Raw genomic sequence first — 20,839 nt, forward strand, 5'->3', positions numbered from 1 at the left:
GACCAAATTATGAGGATTTGGTATTTTGAACACATAGATAGTGGTGAGAGAATAACGTTAAATGTTTGTTGCATCTCAAGCCTTCACAACAACGTGGATTTCATTTACTGCCAATAACCCACTAGATAATATCTATTTTGTATTGGAAATGGGGAACTTTGGCACTGAAAGTGTGAGAGAAATGTTTGCACACATGAGGGTTTTTTCTGCGTACTTACTAGATGAAAACAGTGAGAATTTCAAACTGTTGTCAGAAAGTCGCATAACCCACTAAGCCTTCAAAACAATGTTTATATACTGTGTTGTCACATTCTCTATTACATACCTAATTTCATAAAATGACCTTACTTATGTACCTATGTTTTAAAGGAAATTTATACGATTGCTTAGTTAATTGGCGAACTCGCTATTTAGAAAGATGATCATTAACATCATTAAATAACCAAAGACTGGACGGTTGACCGGTCCGGCGCATACTCGTTCGACGGGTCCAACCGTTAAGATTCCTACACGTCGCCTAAATATGTATGATGGCCGCCGAATGCAAATTAGCATGTTTCTAGGCGGAGCGATGCGACAAAGGTTGAAAGGTGATAACCAATTGACGGGAGAGAGTCTGTGTAAACTGAGGGCTTCCGTGGCTGAGTTTATTTATAGTTAACTGAAAACGATTTTTTGTAGCTACATTCAAAATAGTTTAAGGTATAACGATTTCGCTTGAAAGACAATCTCATTGATATCGTTCGTTATGAACAGTTTTCACCGTATGTAAGCCTCTAAAGCTTACTTTATAGAACAAAGGTAACTTCTAACATGTTAAGCTCAAACGAAATATTGAACGTAAACTATAAGTAGCTTAGACTTCAACAACCTCAAAACCTGAGAACATGATTATAACTTGTTATTCATGCTTTAAAATCATGTTCAGGTCCGTTAGATCAATATAAACCTGCATTCGTTTGCGTAAACCAATGTTCAAATATACGTTAACCCAATTTTATTGATATGAACTTAACACGACTACAGTATATATTAGATTAGATTATACCTACCCTTAACAGGACGGTTGCAGATTCCAAGATTTTCTAAATTCAAGTGTAATGTTCCCCAAATATAAACATTTTGTTCTTATATGTATAATGGTATTGCCTTCATATAATATAATACCTACAATTAACTTTATTTATAAGGTCAACAGGGATAATTGCGTCAGTTAAATGTGCCTATAGTCTTGTAATTATTATAAAAAATGCGTTTATCCCGACATACGCAATTTACCCGGCTGACCTTATGTACAATGTGTGAATTCAGCAGTTAACGGTGATTTACAATTGTCCGCACATTATTTCGCCACGCTGCGAAGACTCGAATGTCAAGGCTAGCTATTCATAGTCGACGTGAATCATGCGTTGATAATCTATAGTTCCACATTGTTGCACTATCTTTTATGACATGTTTTTTTACTTTAAAAATAATCTACTTTATGTATTATATTTTATTTTTCATATAAGATTAACATTTAGAAGTAAGTACCTACAAATCAATTGATATTTTGAGTTAAGAGAAATAGTCATACTTATTAGAATGTATAAGTAACTTATTTTAAAACTATGGAAGAATTTAGGCTCAACAGATATAGGAAAAAGTACACTTTATCATTCTGTATAACTTTACAAACTGTTGCTGTTGCATTTCAAGTACCAAAATTTGTTAGACAACTTTCTCACAACTGTCATCATTAACGAAGTCGAATTTACCTCCGGGGCGATGAGGCGGGCCTGTATAACTAGGTACCTGTTATACAACACGCCAAAAGATTGTCCAATCTGCTAAGAGACTTGCCGAAATGGAATTTCTTAAAGTAAAAGCCACGTGCTCATTGCCAAGTTTAAGCAATTGAAATTGATTCATGTAGCCCTAGTGTTAAGGTTGAGTTTGGCCTGTGTTTGGTGAACAATAAATTAGTATAAGTGTCACGTTGAGTTAGTAAGACGGAGCAGGAAGCACGGATTCTGTCTGGATAATCGAATTCATTAGCGCCCTTTGTGCTGCAAATAGTGCGGAAGGGTTACCCTCACAAGTTTAATATTAAACGAACTGATGCTGTAATCTGTTTTACGTGGAACAATATAATTTATCACTGTACTAAACACATTTAAGGTCGAAGTTACATTTATAAATAGCATCTAAAAAGGTCGAAGTTAGTAGGTATCTAAAAGTTATAGAACAAAATAAATAACACATGAAATCTGATTTATGGCGTAAAAAAAAATCTTACAAAAAATGTAGTACAAAATAATTAACTACATTATTTGCAAATTGTCAAGTAATAAATTTTTTTATTTGTATTTATATTAGTAAATACAAAATAAATAAAAAAACTACGAAAATCATTTCAATTGTATAAATAAAAAATAAAAAGCAAAAAGATAATCGCGATCCTGCCAGGATTCGAACCTGGAATCTTCTGATCCGTAGTCAGACGCGTTATCCGTTGCGCCACAGGACCTGTTAGTAGACGGTGCAAAATTACGTTCTAGTACAACAAAGTGTTACGTCACTCCGACCGTGATAGCGATAATGTAGGCAGCAGTAGGAGAATAAAATGTAAACAGGCCTTTGTTGCCGCTAATTTGTGGTTGACAGCGGGTATAACATGGTCGCGCTTTATTCGTCTATCTTGTCCGTCCGTTCCTAACAAGTATATGTACAGTCAACTGTAAAAATATGGGTGTAGCCAACTTATTCAAAAATATGTCCCTTATTAGGTCTTAATAGATAAAGTGCTGATAAGATCTATGGGACATATTTTTGAGATGATTTGTGCACCCATATTTTTACAGTATATGTATTACGTACCTACTTGAGTGCGAGAGTGACGCATAGGTAATAATGACGTATTTATTTTATCGATTAGGTTTTCTATCTTATCATAATACCTATTATGTAATCCTATTCAGTAGAAAATAGAAACACCAACTTTGTGTAAAGCGGGGCTTAGTTAAACTAGCAAGAACTTGCATTCAATTTAAGTTACTTAAATCAGGACCATTTATTTAAACAATACTAAATGCCCGTTTATAACCCTGTCAAAATCAATTAATAAACTGAAAATAAAGTCTGCACACAAGTGTTAAGATTAACACCTAAATAGGTTATATTTTGGGCGCTAAGCATTGGCATTCAAAGCCTAAGCCTGCCATGAAGATTTCTCTAACATCGAATACGTGTGGAAACGCTAAAGACTGGACGTCGAAAGCGCTGCGCGTGACCCGCTTCGCTGTAACGGACTAGTAACTGTTGTACGCACACACTAGGGTTGGCAAACTGATTATAGCGACAAGCGAACCTGTTGGATACCTACGGCGCGATTCGGGAAATGAATTAGAGATTCACTAGATACGAAATTAGTAAAGATAGGTATGTGACGTTTCACGGCAAAAGGCCTTACCTTATGGCGGCTGGCGCTTACGCTATTATTAACGCCACTCCAATATTCAGCAGGGGCAATAGTACCTTTTGCCGTGGAACGTCACATATCTTTACTATTTCATATCTATTCAATCTCTACTTCAATTCCCGAATCGCGCCGCTAGTCCCTGGATGAGTAGGTATTACGAGCCCCGATGCACATGTTTTCGTCTAGTGAGACCATTTTTTGAGGTTCTCGCGTTTGTTCAAAAATAATGTTTTTGTTTAAAAATTACTAATATTTAATGCTTATACTAATGTAATTTAATTTTATATGGTAATACCCTGCAATAACTAAATCCAAATACAAGAAATACCGTTTGTACTATAAGAAAAAAAATTATGATTTTTTATTTTTTTATTGACGGGTAGGATTACAACATATGTGAAAAGGGCTATTACTCGTACTAGGGAAAGCAATAGGGCTCTGCCAATGTACTGACAATTTTGTTTCGAGCCCATGCATGCAGCAGTGCTGTAGGAGAGGACAATATGATTTGGACAACGTTTTTGAAAAGTCCTTTGTTTCAGCAATAAAAGTCTCATGCAATTTTATTATACGATCAAAATAAACTACATTAAACATTGCTATTATGGTTCCCATTACTGGGTCATTTTATGTTCATGTGTAAAATTTATTAAAATAAACAAAGTTGCGTGGAACTAGACGAAATAATTTGCATCGGGGCTCGTATTATGATTATTGTAAAATAATGGATGTTTGCTATAGGATTAACTAAAGAAAAATAAAGGAGCCGTCCGTTTTACTAACATCGTTTGATTCTTTACAGTACATATGGGGCTATTTTACTGCACTAGTGCGATAAATAGCACATTACGCAACTATGTCGAAAATTTTAAGGGCCATAGATACAAATGTACCTTACAAACTAACATACATACAATAGTAAAAATCTTACAAGAAAAAAAGTATTTCGGCGCAGCGGTTTTCACTTGTGTATGATAATGTATCAATATTTATACAACTGGTATAATTAATATGACAATATAACCACAATCGAAAACCGGGAAGTGGGAGTAGGTAGATCCAGTTTCATTTAATTAATGTGATTTTAGATTGACAAGAACTCGTAAAACTGCTTGTATTTAATTTAGTAGCGCGTAAAAAGTCACAAGCCCCGTTTTTAGTATGTGAATAAAATAGTTATATAAGACAAATAGAGGTAATTGAGAGTTAACGCTGAGGCAATAACCGGGCATACCTAGATGGCGTCGTTGTGTAAGGTGACCCCAGACTAATAGTAAGTGCTAATATCTTAGACGTTCGTAAATTTGCAATTACGCTTCCATCAGCTAATGGTAGCGCTGATCTTTGATGCTGAATCAAAATTTATGAGAATTGGTTAAGAATTAATCACAACGTTTAAAACCCATGATTCCAAAGCAATTATATGTATATTGAATATAAAATTACCCTCTCAAAAACAAGACAGGGGCAGGTACAAGACATAGTTCTTTTTTTTTACATGAACATTTGATTTTTCACACTCCTACATCCTACATACTCCTACATTTCTAAAACGGAATACTAAAAGATAAAAAGAAAAACCTTTGGAAGATAAGATCAATTTTAAGCATTTAGAGTAAGTAACCCCTGGAGCGCCCTACTTTCACACGTGTGCTATTGTATAGAAATATGATGTAACCCTCTAACCCTAAATTTTGCGAAAGACATAGATTATAAGGCCTGGGGCTTTCCACAGCTCACTTGTGGTTTAGATTAACAAAGATCAAGGCGGCACAGAAAGCACCATACAAAACACGTTTATTTATACCTACCTATATTACTTAGCCATGTGTTATCATTAAAGTAAATATTTATTTTATTTTTCTAATTTATTTCACAACTTTTATAAGCTATTTGCTTTGATTACGTCCAGACATTTCGTCATTATTTATACCTTTGATTACTTAGTCGGTTGGTACAGAAAAGGCCGCAGACGTCTGACCTTAGAGACGTTGAATTAAATATTTCTTGGATGTTGGTTTCTAAACAAGTCAAAAGGTAACACTCGCAAACAAATACTAGCCTATCATTCCTCCGTCAGAGCAATGGAATAGGAAGATAAGAAGATAGGTAAATAGTATACCTTTATACATTATTATTTGGAACTATATAACTATCTTGTTTTATCTCTGAAAACATTTATAGCTTCTAAAATATGATACCTACTTACTTGTTTTCATTTTTGGGTACGTCCTTGTAAAGGAGAAATTATGATGTGAAAAACAAACCCTGTGTTGACTTAATAATGTTACTTAAATATTAAATAAGTATGTTTAGAAAAGAGCACTTACAGTCAAGGTAATATGCTAAGTATGTACTTAGATCATCCATGGGTATAGATTCCTTAGTTTTCTTTATGATTCGGTTAAATTATGTTCTAATGTATGGGCAAGAAAAACAAATTATAGCCAGCATTCAATGAATGTAGTATGATACCTTTGGGTATGGTGCTTTACGCACACTAGCGTCCCTCCCCCTCCCCCTGACGCAACCCCCCCTTTTAGCTTGAAATATGTCCCGGTTTACTGTTTTATTTTTATTTTTGAGAAAAGTATTAGAGTTAGGAAAAAAGTGTCAAGGTAAGAAATAATCCTTAATAAATTTTAAACAAAAAAGGTTATACACAACTTTTTGGTAAGAGTCACCATATTCATGTATTAACTTGTTGAAGTTTAATATAAGTTAGTACGTGATAGTACTGAAATAAAACTAATACGGAGAATAAGCATGCAAGCTTATTCTTCGTGAAGATTTCTTTCAGTACTGTCACGGTACTATTAGCTCAATAGTGGGACCGGATTTTTGCACTATAAGTTTTGATAATTCTAAAGTTGAAAAAGTGATACTTATCTGATATGGGACATATTTTTAAGCATATTTGCAATATATGATGAAAAGTTAGAACGAGCGTTAGATATAAATTAGGTATTTATATATTTTTAGTAATGATTTTTTAATATTGAATTAAAGTGCAATGTTTAAGTTCCATTGTTTATAATATGTATGACGCTTTATAATGTAAAATTATTAGAAATTTTTTTAACGTGCTTCTTTATCAAACTACAATTAGCTTATTATTTTGTCGATATTGAATTAAAGTTTAATAAATCCACAACAACATATCTCATTTTTTAAGTTAATAGGCAAGCTAAAAAGCTAGAAGAATAAGATATATGCTCTAGAATTAATATGCGTTTTTTGTCCTATAAGATCTAATATTGAATTAGAGTCTGTAAAAATAAGTCTATTACTATAAAATAATATACGCAGCCATATTATGGAAAGTAAGAAATTTCTGCGTGTAGCTTGCATTGTAATAGTAAAATCTAGTTAAAAAGGCGCGAAATTCATACATACGCCGCGCTGGTCCGTCAGTCGCCGGAGCGGCGCTCGAGAGCCTATCATAGCCTACCTATACTTCGCCCCTCGCCCCACCTCCCGCTCAGTAACACTGTCTGTCTTTTCTTATCATTCATTTGTTTGTTTACCGTGCACATGTATAAATTAGATGCGGACATTACGTGAAATTAAAATATCTTATTACGTAAAAATACCTACAGCTGGTCAATCAGATCTTGGCAGTAGAAAGAGGCGGCAAATTTGAAAAATGTAGGCGCGAAGGGATATCGTCCCATAGAAAATTTGTGTTTCGCGCCTTTTTTTAGTGACAAGATTTGCTTGACCAGCTATATTTCATTATCTTGACTAATATTGTAATAAAAATGTACAAGATATTCACAACTATTTTTTACTATACATAGTTTGTAAAAACAAAGTCTCATTTCAAACATAGACAGAGAGAATCATCATACTATCTTTGACTTACACTAGTACTAGCACCCAAAAGAAAAGGATGAATATAGTTTTTTGTTTTTATTTACTGACAAATGGTTTGACCAACTATACCTATTTCTGGTTCCTATGGTCATGTCCTGTCCTATTCAAGGTCAATATCATAATATGTATATTATAAACCAACTGCTCAATATTACACGGTATACATCCTGAATATACAATAAGGTAAGTGAGGCCACTTACCTTATTGTATATTCCGTGTGGGCCGTATATGCCTATATACAGCCCACCTTAAATTAAAATGGTTTTTTTTAATAAACAGGATATGAAGTATGAAAAACTCACTCAAATAGGTTTCTCATTTATTTAAGTTTCTTCATTATACCAAAATAGTTATAAAAATATTACGATACTCTTGGAAAATATACCTTAAAAGTCCTATTATGGGCCTTATTGAACACTAGCAGTGTATTACTTAATCCCGCAAAAAATAATCATTTTGACAGTAGGTAATAACAGATTTTATTGTTTTTAACTTAAGAGTTATACATATACAAATAACAATATTTGATACTTCATAACAGGAGGATTTATTTATAATAAGTGAAAATAATTATTTTGGGCCTTAATAACTAAAGATATAAAAATTGTCTAGTTTACGCGAAAATAGTAGGTAACTAAACATAAATCTTTATTAGTTATAGTAGTATCATCTTTTAACATCTGGGGGCACGGCAGTGCCCCTGCCAAGACGAGCAAAGCGCAAGGGCACTATCTACCTTTTCTCGAAGCGCTTCGTCGTTTTTTGGAACCCTCATAACTTGAGGTTGGATTATACCAGATAAACAAAGTTCTCGGACTTATTAAGCATATCAATTGCATAGCTCTTATACTTTAGATTTTATTCATATCTAAAAACTTCGATTTCGTCACTGACTCACTCACTTGATGATCATCAATACCGGGTACTTCCTGAAGTCCTCTAAGAAGCTGAAATTTGGTATGTAAGATAGTTTTAGTACACAAACAACAAATAAATTCAAAAAAAATTTATCCCTAAGGGGATGAAGATGGGGTTTAATTTTGTATGGGGAATCAATAATCGCTGAACCGATTTAGTTGAAATTTGGTATGTAGATAGGTATTGTTATGGGGAAGGATATAGAATAGATTTCAACCTCAAAGTTTACCCTTACGGGGTGAAGGCAGATTTTAACTCCAAAGTTTACCCTTACGGGGTGAAGGGTTTATATGGGGAATCAGTAAGAAGTACATTGTGTAACAGATGCCCCCAGATACTTATTTCAGGATTTTTAATAGTAAATCACCCCCAACCCTTTAAATTAGGGCATGGAAGATTGTCATAAGCAACTTACAAAAAGAAGTGAAACCCCACCAAAAACATTTTGATGTAAAATGTTGCCCAAACGAAACCATAAGGCTCGCACTGTCAAAAAGTTATCAGATCTCTTGCCAAGCTTCTAACTCTACAAGCCCTCTAACTTTACTAGCCCTACACCAAAAGTATGTGGCTTGGCCGTTTCATTTCTACAAGAACTACTGTAAGTATAATACAAAAACCGCCCAAATGCGAATCGGACTCGCGTTCCAAGGGTTCCGTACATTACACAATTTTAACAATATATATTTTTTTTAGAGAAAAGTGAGTAAAATGTCTTTAAAAAACCCGTAGGGATCGGAAAACTAGGTACTTAAGTCCGACTCACGCTTGACTGCACATTTCTAATAGGTTTTTCTGGCATCTATAGGAAAAGAGCTAATATGTGTATTTTTTTCATAATTGTAGACCCAGTAGTTTCGGAGATAAGGGGGGGGCGGGGAATGGTCATTTTTTGCGTATTTTCTTAAATAACTTCTAAACTATTTATTTTAAAATTATGAAAAAATATATCTGAGGTTCTCACAATGAGCCCCTTAATTTGATATATAACAAGATATAGTGTTTTTTTCTTCTATTTATCATTCATCTCAAAAGTGACCCCTTTATTTGTGACGTCCCACGGTCAAAGGTACCTTATGGTGGGTATGGAGTTATGCATACCCCAGTAATCTACAATAAATAAGCTATCGATAATACAAAAGAGATATGATTTTTTGAAAATAATGTTGTGAAATGAGCAACTTTACGATACAGAAGTTTTAAGTTTAGCTGCCTAAAAAACTATGTTCCTGAAGTAAGTTACATAGTTGACTACAAATAATAATACCTTATATATCTGAGATTTAAAAAATGTTGCGACTTGTTCTGTAATGCAAATAGAAACCTTTGATATCGACTGATTTATGTGTATACTAACCAGTCTCTTGAAAATAAAGTTTTATTACATTTTCACGATTTATTGCAATGAGCTCTCTAGATTTAAATTTTATCTATTAGAAAACGACACTGAGAGACAGTTTAAGCAAAAAACAATACCGATTTAGAGGTGAAAATGTATTTTCTGACTTTTTCATATAAAATCAGATAATTGAATATTTTTACTTTTAATGTAACACACAATCAATTTTTCTGAGCACATAATATGAAAGAAATTCTGTCATTCAAATGAAATAAATCCTAAAACCCCAACTAAATACTATATTTAACCCCTTATGCCACTTTAAACTTACATAACAATAACAGTATTTGCTCCATACATTTACGAAAAGGTACCTTATGGAAATAAATCTAATAATACATCACTACAAAACATCAATCACATTGAAGCTTTTATCTTTTATGAATAGAAAATATTAATTTACATTAAACTGCCACAAATTTAATTGGTTCTTCGTCATAATAATCTTAAAAAAGACCAATAATTTGTATGTAATGAAAAGGTACCTTGTGGTTAAGTTACATGATGAGGCATGATGATGATGGAACAGTTAGGATAAACTAATAATATTTTGGGGTAAAGATATTATAAATCGTCTATTTCTTATCAATAATATATTTTGGTTGCCATTGAAGACAAGCGGCATTGAGGTTCAATGACCTTAGATATTCCATAAGGTAATGCGTCGGGTATTGGCATTTTTCAGCAAACCAATGGCTGATTTATTGCATGCGACCAAACCAAATGAAGATTATTCTAGTTAAGAAAGACTTGACGAGAGTAACTTTAGTATAATAGCAGGCTACTTGGATTTATAATGTCGGTCGATGTACGGTTATAATATTTGCTAGGCGCCCCAACCAGAACTGAAATTATCAAATTAGTTTTGCAGAATGCTAATACAGTTCTCTACCAAACTTCTTTTCCCGTATTGACTAGTTTTTTTGGAAATTTTCAACCTTTTTTCCATAAGGTACCTTTTTACTAAACTCTGAGACGACGTTACTAGGCTTATAACTAACTTATAACAAAAATAAAAACAGGTAAACAAACGTTACGCATTAAGGTTTGAGATCACACAATAAAAAAAAATTGAGCATATTTTCACCTCTTTACAAAACATTTCATAACTCCGAAACTAGAAACCCTCATAAGGTACCTTTTCCCGTGGAACGTCACATTTGAATTTCTATTATTTACTTTACATGTATGTTCTTGGGTTATAGACTTACATGTGTATACCAAATTTCAACTTATTGGTGCAGTAGTTACGGAGCAAATAGGCTGTGACAGACAGACAGCCAGACACACGAGTGATCCTATAAGGGTTCAGTATTTTTCCTTTTGAGGTACGGAACCCTAAAAATAATGAATTTAATAAATTTTTCACCTTATGCCCATGTGGCGGTAGCGAAACAGCCAAGCCACATATTTTGACTAAGGTGTAGAGTTAGTGAAGTTAGGGCTTGTAGAGTTTGAAGCTTGGCTCGACAAGAGATCTGACAACTTTTTGACAGTGCGAGTCTTATGGTTTCGTCTTAGCAACAATTTACATGAAAATGTGTTTGGTGGGATAATTTTTTACAGTATAAATATTTATTCGTAACAAATAAGTATTATATTAACATAATTTTGACAGTACATCTGGTGCTACATTACGACACCGGTGCTATAATAAGCACATTAAAACACTCCCTTTGGCCGTGTTAAAATTTGTCACTCGTTGCAAAATATCTATTTTTCGCACTTCTATCGTAAATACCTACCTATGTATTAACAAAAAAAGTCACTTGTAAATAGTTACTGCCTTTAAAAAGTATAAGTGCCGCAATGTTATTAGACTTTTTGATCTATAAACGTCTTTAGGTCAATAAAGCAAGTGATAAATGATTAGAGTTAGACCAAGAAAAGTCTGCAGCAATTTTGACAGCCCACGCAGTGCAAGTGTTATTTATAAGTCATAATTTTATAGAAGTTTCTTTAAATCGACCTTATTAATAAGAGATTAAAAATATTCAAAATTATCTTAAAATATTTTAATCTAATATTTCATCTCATATGTTCAATAAGGCCCGGGACTGGACCTTTTTACCTGCACTGACAGTGGGCCTTCTTAGCAACAAGTACAAATTCAGAATAATTGGGAATAATAGGGAGCAACTGTTATTTTTGAATGCTGGGCCTTGTTACCCGCCGGGCCTGATATGCCTGCACTTCACCTACCTTATTTGTTTTACAAGGGGAAAAGTTGTTGATTAACCGCTCGTGCTAATATTGATACCCAAACAAGCGAAACATTTTTTTTATTAAATAGGAGGCAAACGAGCAGACGGATCACCTGGTGGTTAGCGATTACCGCCGCCCATGGACACCCGCAACACCAGAAGGGTTGCAAGCGCGTTGCCGACCTTTAAGATGGGGGTCTTTTAAGGTTTGAAGGTCGTATCGGACAGTTCATTCCACAGTTTGGCTGTGCGAGGCAGGAAGTACATTCACAAATTCAAACATTCTAAAATTGAAGCACGAGCGTAGCGAGTGGTTCGTAAAATTGAACCTTGAGCGTAGTGAAGGTTTCGAGGGACGAAGGTTAAATAAAATTTTCATCACATCAGCTCGTAAAGGCCCTCTTGATTTTTCGAAACGGATAAGAAAAGTGGCATTTAATTTTATGCAAATTTTGAGTTGTTTCCGTAGGTAAATTGGATCAGTTGGTTGGTAATATTGACTTTAAAATTATAAATATTGAATAACGTTAGTTTGAAATTGATTTTATGATATCTTAAAAAATATATGTCGCTAGTCATTTATAACCTAAAAGCGCCAAATTACGCAAAATTATATTGAAATGACACCTGTGTATTGAATTTGAAGAATACTTTAACAAGGGTAGTTATCTGTATGACAATGCACCTAAAATAATTTTCAAATGTATCTATTATTTCTATACTTAACACGATAACGAATTCTACGTAAACGAAACCGCGGGCAATCCCTAGTACATATAGAAATAAATAAGGGAAGGTAAGTTTCCATTAGTGTACTGTGTAAAATAACTATTTACCATTGATAATAATTTTATAAACGCTTTGCGTATTTTAAGGTCACCGCGCTAACCGCTAGCCCGCGACCGTCGATCGCTGCCTCCTGCCCCGGCGCACAGCGCGGTGCGCGAAAACGCCGCGCGTTTGAAATATAAGCTCGGAATGCATACTTACGTATCAGTATTTAGTGTCGCCGTGATTTTATATTTCTAATCTTTTGTGTGAGAAGTAAGATCTTTATTATGACCGTGTAATATTAACTCTACAGACTTTAATTCAATATTGGCTATACTGCTTAACCAGAAATCAATATCTAGACAAGCACATTGTCTACATTTCTAACTTTTTACATGTATACTAAGTTGATAGGTAATATCGTAATTTTGCAATATCAGCTACTCTAATTCTGTATTTACATAATAATTCGTGTTTTTACGTTCACCAGAAAGCAGCTGTTCCAGATTTCTAAAAACCGAATATTGTGAATAAATTAAAGTGTTATTGAATATGTTAAAGTTTTTTGTAACTTTAATTTTATATTTACATAGTTATTTAGCAAAAATTGAAATATTTAAATATGGCCGAACGCTCCACCTAAAATTTTCTAACTTTTTACATGAACGTTATTTAACATGCTTACAATAACATATCAAAAAAGAAAAAACTTTAATGTTATCAAAACCCATTTTTGTTCCACCGCTGGTCTATATGTTATATTGAGCTTCAACAAGTTTTTCAACGGTAAAATTTTGTCGTAGTTCATCTAGCTAAAACATCAATATGGTGCATCGTATCAAAAAGAAAAAATATAACCTTTTTTGTTAAGAATTTAATAGGGAACATTTCTTTCATTGACACTTTTTTCCTATATTGTATACTTTTCCCAAAAAACAAAAAACACTCTCAACCGGGACATATTTCAAGCTAAAAGGGGGGGTTGCGTCAGGGGGAGGGGGAGGGATGCTAGTGTGCGTAAAGCACCATACCCAAAGGTATCATACTACATTCATAGAATGCTGGCTATATATAATTAGTTTTTCAAAAAACACAATTTGACCGAATCATTACTCGCTTCAGAGTATTTGCAACCACGATGCTCAGAGATTCGCAGTTTACAAACTGCGATCTAGCAAGCAATTAGCTTTGTACAAGTAACCAGCTTGCAATTGTGTCGATGCACATCAAATTTGCTTAAATACACGCAAAGCTGAATTTGAATAATGTCAGAACTGGGTAAATCCCTCCGGCGGTTCGGCCGCAAACAGCTAAGCTGCTAACTTACACACATCGTTGTCAGAAAATTAGTAATTATTTTATTTACTACAAAGAAGAATATTTTCACGTTTTGCGTGCAATCGCTATCAAAATAAGATGTTTGGATAGATACTTAAAAATAGTTAAATAGTCAGATACAAAATTTAGATACATATAAGTAAACCAACACTGTTAAAAATCTTTATCGCAGCCACTAAATGAAAAGTGTTTCGGCAAGTTTCGGTCTTGACGGTGATCCAGTCGCCTGTTTGAAAGTCGAGTACACAAATATGTTTTTGTGATAATAAGTTTTCTAGGTAGGTTTATTTATTTCATTTTTTTTTAATTATTATAGTAAAAGCCTTAAGGTGGTTCGCCTAGGTTACTCAAAACTTAACTCTCGCTAGATGGCACCACTTTTGCAAAATTTCAGATTTTATTTTTTTGTGAAATGGTCTTGGTATTTGTATACTTAAAAGTATGTTTCGCGCACTCTTTAAGTAAATATTGAACTATTAAAATAAACATTGAATACTTCATTGTGCAAAAACCACCTTTTTAATTCGACGGAGTGTTGCTGTCACGCTTTTTCCTACTATTACTCACACATGCAAACAGTGTTTCCATGATCCTTGTAGTAGACAATTTCACACAACGTAAGTATGTTGCAATAGCGTAACGGTATGTTCGTGGAAATACGTGCAAGAGGATTGGGGTTCAAGACTGGTGCGAGTAGGTAATTTCTTTTTGTTTCTCCTTTGTGTTATCTTACCTTTAAACGAGCAATTATTAGATATATAATTATTTATTTATATATTTGGATGGTATCAGAAACGGCTCTAACGATTTCGATGAAATTTGCTATAAGGGGTTTGATCTCTTAGCTAGGTCTATGAGAAAACGCGCATTTTTGAGTTTTTATGTTTTGTAAGCTTTGGTCGGTCTCCCAGATATTCAATCTCCGCTTGGCAACTAATCCCAGAATTGGCATGCGCACTAGTTTTTACGAAAGCGACTGCCCTGACCTTCCAAGTTCCAACCCAGAGAGTAAACTTATTTGGATTAGTCCGGTTTCCTCACATTGTTTTCTTTCACCCAAAAATAGGTATCGGTGTATAAATAGGTAGGTATCAAATGCTATTTCGTACAAAAGTTCGAAAAATCATTGGTACGAGCCGGGGTTAGAACCCGCGACCTCCGAATTGCTTTCCGCTAGGCCAGCAGCGCTTCCCCCACATACTCAGTGTTATCAGGTTTTTAAAAAATCAAAAACGATTACTTATGAAAGCAGAAGAATATAAATGATCGTATTAGATTTATAATTGTTACATATTTGCCGTAACTTATTTTTAAAATGTGTTTTTCAATTAAAAGACACGTCAAGATTGTTTACCTTATTTCTAAGCCTAAAAAAAACAAACTATAGTAATAATTGTGTTTTTCATTCATAGACTAAATCCATTATTTTTAACCACAGGAAATTTTATACACTTCTTTTTAGGGTTCCGTACCCAAAGGGTAAAACGGGACCCTATTACTAAGACTTCGCTGTCCGTCCGTCCCTCCGTCCGTCTGTCACCAGGCTGTATCTCACGAACCGTAATAGCTAGACAGTTGAAATTTTCACAGATGATGTATTTCTGTTGCCGCTATAACAACAAATACTAAAAACAGAATAAAATAAAGATTTGAATGGGGCTCCCATACAACAAACGTGATTTTTGACCAAAGTTAAGCAACGTCGGGAGTGGTCAGTACTTGGATGGGTGACCGTTTTTTTTTTTGCTTTTTTTTGTTTTTTTTTGCATTATGGCACGGAACCCTTCGTGCGCGAGTCCGACTCGCACTTGCCCGGTTTTTATTGCAGTGAGGATGTCCTGATTGTAAAAATCAGAGAGATTAGGTAGAGTATAATTTCTAATTATCGTTGTAAAAATAAAAGAATACGTGTAGCCCATACTTAATAATCGATTTATGATAATAAGAAAAATAAATAAAAATAAAAAAACAATACGAAATTTAGGTGTAACAAAAATACAAAAAGTTATGTTCCAGCATACAATGACTGGGGATCGAACCGGGAATCTTCCGTTTGCAAGCAAAAAAGCGACTGTTTGCATAACACGCCATGATAGTTCTTAGCTAAGCTGACGAACTTCTCGCTTAGGTCAATTAACTACCTGTCAAATATCAGTGTCAACAAAATTGCACTAAACATGACGGCACTCAAAATTCGAGCCGTGGTCAGCCCGGCAACGTCGGAAATGGTATGGCAACGTCGCAAATGTATCTGTACACGACATTTTTGACACACACATACGTAAAATTGATGAAAAGTTAACTATGATTTTTGCATGTTTTCTGTATGAAACATTGTTTTCCTGTTAATTTCGCGCAAACGAATATTCGAAAGAAGATAAATGCGGAAATATTTGTGTACTAATAGTGTGTAGTTACTTAATGAGCTTTGATTGAATTTTGTATGAAAAGCGAACCACCTTAACTACCTTACTACCTACTGATTGTTACATTTATAGTAGTTTCATCATTTTCATCATCATTTAAGCCTATATACGTCCCACTGCTGACCACAGGCCTCCTCTAATGCGCGAGAGGGCTTGGGCTATCTATAGTCCCCACGCTAGCCCAATGCGGATTGGGGACTTCACATACACCTTTGAATTTCTTCGCAGATGTATGCAGGTTTCCTCACGATGTTTTCCTTCACCGAAAAGCTAGTGGTAAATATCAAATGATATTTCGTACATAAGTTCCGAAAAACTCATTGGTACGAGCCAGGATTTGAACCCGCGACCTCCGGATTGAAAGTCAGACGTCATATCTACTCGGCCACCACTGCTTAGTAGTAATTTACATACGTTCAATACGTCAATCTATATATAAGATAGGAGATTATAAATATAAATAAAGTTATCCGACAGAATTCAGCGGAGGCACGTGCTTAAAAATTGATAAAAATTAAATAACTACACGTACAATTTATGTGTGATATATGATGCACATGTCAGCAAATTCTATAATAACGTGCCTATTGAGCAATGTCAGGAAACTGAAAGTAAATACATAGGTATATCTACATATAAGTAATAATATACATATATTTATGCACAAAGCATTAGGTGCTATGTACATATATCTTATTTTCGCATTTAGATAAACTTTTACTACGAAACGAACATGATAAATAATTTTACTAGATTCTTAGATTACTTAGCTAAACATCGATATTTTAGAAATGCTATCTGTGAAGATATTGCTACTTATTCTTCCCTACAATGTTAAAGAAATCATTGTATATGTTTGATCAGGTTCAGGAATGAGCCTTTAAATAGTATGTATGTTATTTACCTTTGTGTTATAAAAGAAAATGTTGATTTTTCATTGAAAAGAAAACAAAATGTACTGTAATCGACTCGGTATCTGAGTCGTTGCAAGTCATCGAACCCAACTCTATCAGATGAGCTCGTTCAGCGTATCAGTACGATTTTATCTTACTCTCCTTGTTTTATTTTTCGCCCCAACATAAGTAAAGTAAGGTGGGGTAAGACTATCACCGGGGCAAGACAAACACTTGTATAGAATCCTCATACTGTTTGTTTTGATACTGAGCAAAATTAACTGTGTTCGTCTTACCCCATCTTACCTCACAAATACAGTAAATGAAAATCTACTCCACGTATTCAAGAGATGTCATTGATCAGCAACGTAATAGAAAGATGGTATGGTATCTATATTTAGTTTTATTTCTACATTTAACTTTAGTTTTCTTTTATAATATGTACTATAATTACCTACATAAAATAGTTTGTTTAGAATTGATAACATGTATTTTCTTATGATAATGAAGATTACTCCTATTTTTGAGATTTAAAAATAGAGAAAATATTTTGCGTAATTGTTGGGTATTATTAAGATAATTGTTAACTTAAAAAACTGACTTTTATTTTAACATTTGATATTTATACTAGGTATGTGGAGAGCCATAACACTATCTCTACGTCTTTAATTTATTAATTGGAAAATCCGATACTGAGGTAGAATTTATTCTCTAATGTTTGTGTAAAGCAATATTAATTAATTACGAGAAACATTATCGACCTTCTCAGATGTGGCTTTAGTGCATGCAACCCCAGAATGAATTGAATTACGCCGCTATTAGCTACATATCTCAATCAAATTACCCGTCATAGATAACTGGCCGTAAATGCAGTTTCTCATAACATTATTCAGTAACTACCTTACGCTAAACCGCATGAATATGGACCCTTGTATGAACAAGAATTGTGTCCACAAGGCATGAAGCTAGTAGTAATTAACGAGCATGCTCGATCCACTCGGCCGATCGCCAGCAAGTTTCTTTGACGAGAATTCTGAGATAGTAAATTAGCAAACTGTAGTGGTGACTTCGTGTTATACGGAGTTAACGGGTTGAAGGCGATGGTTGAGGGAACCTTGATAACGTAGGTTAAAAGGGATTGCATAAATTGTAAAATGAAACATAGAATCAAACATCTAAACAAAGTACGTGTTCATTGCTCTTGAGTGCGTAAGGGGTCGGATCATGTAGGTATATGAAAGTATCATTTATGTTTGCACTTTGTTCCATGAAAATCGAGATATGTATATATATGGAAGAAATAAGATTGAATTAGTAACTAAAGGTTCCGTCACACAGGCGCGTTTTCCGGGCGGCGCGTTTACATATAAAAGGCCTTAAGCCTTAAGTAGGGTTGATAAGCATCGATCTCGCTGTATAAAATTTAAAAAAAAACAGTTAAGTTCAATGTTAAACACCAGTTGTTAAGGTATACAAACAAACTCTGGTAGTTTTTGAATGAATTACAAAAAATGCAAAACAACTAAATCAAATAAACCTTGAATTACCTACCTTGAAAGGGCCTTGGTTAAGGGCTGAGCCACAATTATTATTAGGACGTAAATAACGTGATTACGTGGATGGCCGGCGGCCGAAATTACGTGTCGAAACGGAATAATGGAACGTGACCAAATCTTTGTCCATGAGTAAACATTTAAGCATCTAAACAAGTTGATTTCATTTAATGTTTTAATCCATACTATAGTTAAGGTAGCATCATATAGAAGTGGTATACGCGTGCCTCCGTCAGGGACAAAACATATGCAATGCGAGTAATGCGACACTATGATTGGTCGAATTTAATTGTTCCCCACCATAATCCATACCATGTCCATACTAAATTTATGGTGGGGCACAAAAAATATGTGAGACTGTGACAAGGACAAACAATAATAGAGCTTTCGCTGCTACTCCTACTGAAAGATACATAAAGACTATCCCGTTCTGTCAGTTATCCCCACCACTCATACCCAATCTAGTTTAATACTAGATTTACTAGACGGTAAACAATCTTGATGTGTCTTTTAATTAAAAAACATTTAAAAAATAAGTTACAGCAAATATGTAGCAATTATGAATGTAATATGATCATTTATATTCTTCTGCTTTCATAAGTAATAGTTACTGATTTTTAAAAAGCGTTTTTCAATTAAAAGGCATGTCAAAATCACTTACCTTCTTTCTAATACTAAAAAACTAATTTTATTAATATTATAAAGGCGACAGTGTGTCTGTCTGTTACCTCTTCACGCTTAAGCCGCGCTGATTTTAGTTAACATTTGGTATAGAGATTGTTTTAGTCCCGAGGAAGGATATATATAATAGTTTTTATCCCAGAAATCATCCCTTAAAGGGGTGGAATTTTGTATGGGGACTTAATAACAACTGCACAACAAACTTTGTCAATGGGAACATGTCCCGCCCGCGCGGTGTAGCACCGCCAGTACCGGCGCTGGTGCACGATTTAGATGAAATTTGGTATACAGATAGTTTCAGTCCCGGGGAAGGACAAACGGTAGTTTTGTTTTCAAGAAACTATCCTATCCTTAAGGGGGTGAAAAGGGGGGTTGAAGTTTGTATGGGGAATCTATACCTAAATTAATAATTCCACGCTGACGAAGTCGCGGGCAAAAGCTAGTTATTTATAAGGAGGAACCTCATATAACCGTCGTAAATATGGTTCTATGAATACAATTTATGAATTGTATTGGTATTTATGTTCCAATGAGTCAACGATTTCTGTAGGTATATTTCAATGGAGAAGTGTATTGAAATTATCATAATGGTTTATTCAATATATTATGCTGGAAGTGTGTCTAACCATAAACATTTATCAATAATATAATGGTCAAATAGCGACTTCCGTCGGTTCTGTGTCTGTGTTTTCGATTAAAATTGTTTCAAAGGGGTTTGGATAAAACTCAAACATACGTGGTTTGACTAGGTACGTATTTATTTAAGTTCAAACAGGATTTCGATGTTTGAAACAAGGATTGTGGTTGAATAGACAGTAAACAGGTTTTATTTAAATACCTAACAGGCTATCATTTTAATATCTCGTTTTCGCTGTATTGGTAGGTATGTACCTTTGTACCTACATCGTTTTTTAACATTAGAAAAAGGGTAAACATGGGATAAACGATCTTTACGTAGGTACCTTTTTATTGAAAAAAGTAACTTTACTATGAAACCAAAACAATTTAAATTATTAATATGCTATGGCTATAGATTTAGATTTCTTTATTTCAAGATGAAAATTACACTATAAATTTGCTACATTCGTCAAAATTATGTTTATCTTCTCATCATGATATTCATGATCGTCAAAAATTACATTATTAATTTAAAATAATAAGATTGTTTCTCCCAATAAGGATCGTCAAGTCATGTACTAAGAAACACATATCAAACAACTGAATTTAAAAACCAAGTTAGCATTTAAGTTGATGTCAACTTAAATAATTTGTAACTGTCATTAAAATGTCAAATAAAGATAAAAATATCACAAATGAAA

At 34.0% G+C, this 20,839-nt stretch overlaps 2 protein-coding genes and 1 non-coding gene across 3 annotated transcripts in view; 1 reads left to right on the plus strand and 2 right to left on the minus strand.

Moving 5' to 3' along the window:
- LOC134664457 (uncharacterized) overlaps nt 1–20,839 on the minus strand; it is a 119,018-nt gene that overhangs the window by 94,519 nt on the left and 3,660 nt on the right. The gene's annotated exons all lie outside the window — the stretch shown is intronic.
- The window catches only part of LOC134664475 (ommochrome-binding protein-like), a 223,045-nt gene that overhangs the window by 3,298 nt on the left and 198,908 nt on the right, over nt 1–20,839 (plus strand). The gene's annotated exons all lie outside the window — the stretch shown is intronic.
- Trnar-acg (transfer RNA arginine (anticodon ACG)) lies at nt 2,437–2,509 on the minus strand. Its single transcript has one exon. It is a non-coding gene; the product is annotated as a tRNA-Arg (tRNA).

Source organism: Cydia fagiglandana, chromosome 5 (genome assembly GCF_963556715.1).
Source record: "Cydia fagiglandana chromosome 5, ilCydFagi1.1, whole genome shotgun sequence".
NCBI lineage: Eukaryota > Metazoa > Arthropoda > Insecta > Lepidoptera > Tortricidae > Cydia > Cydia fagiglandana.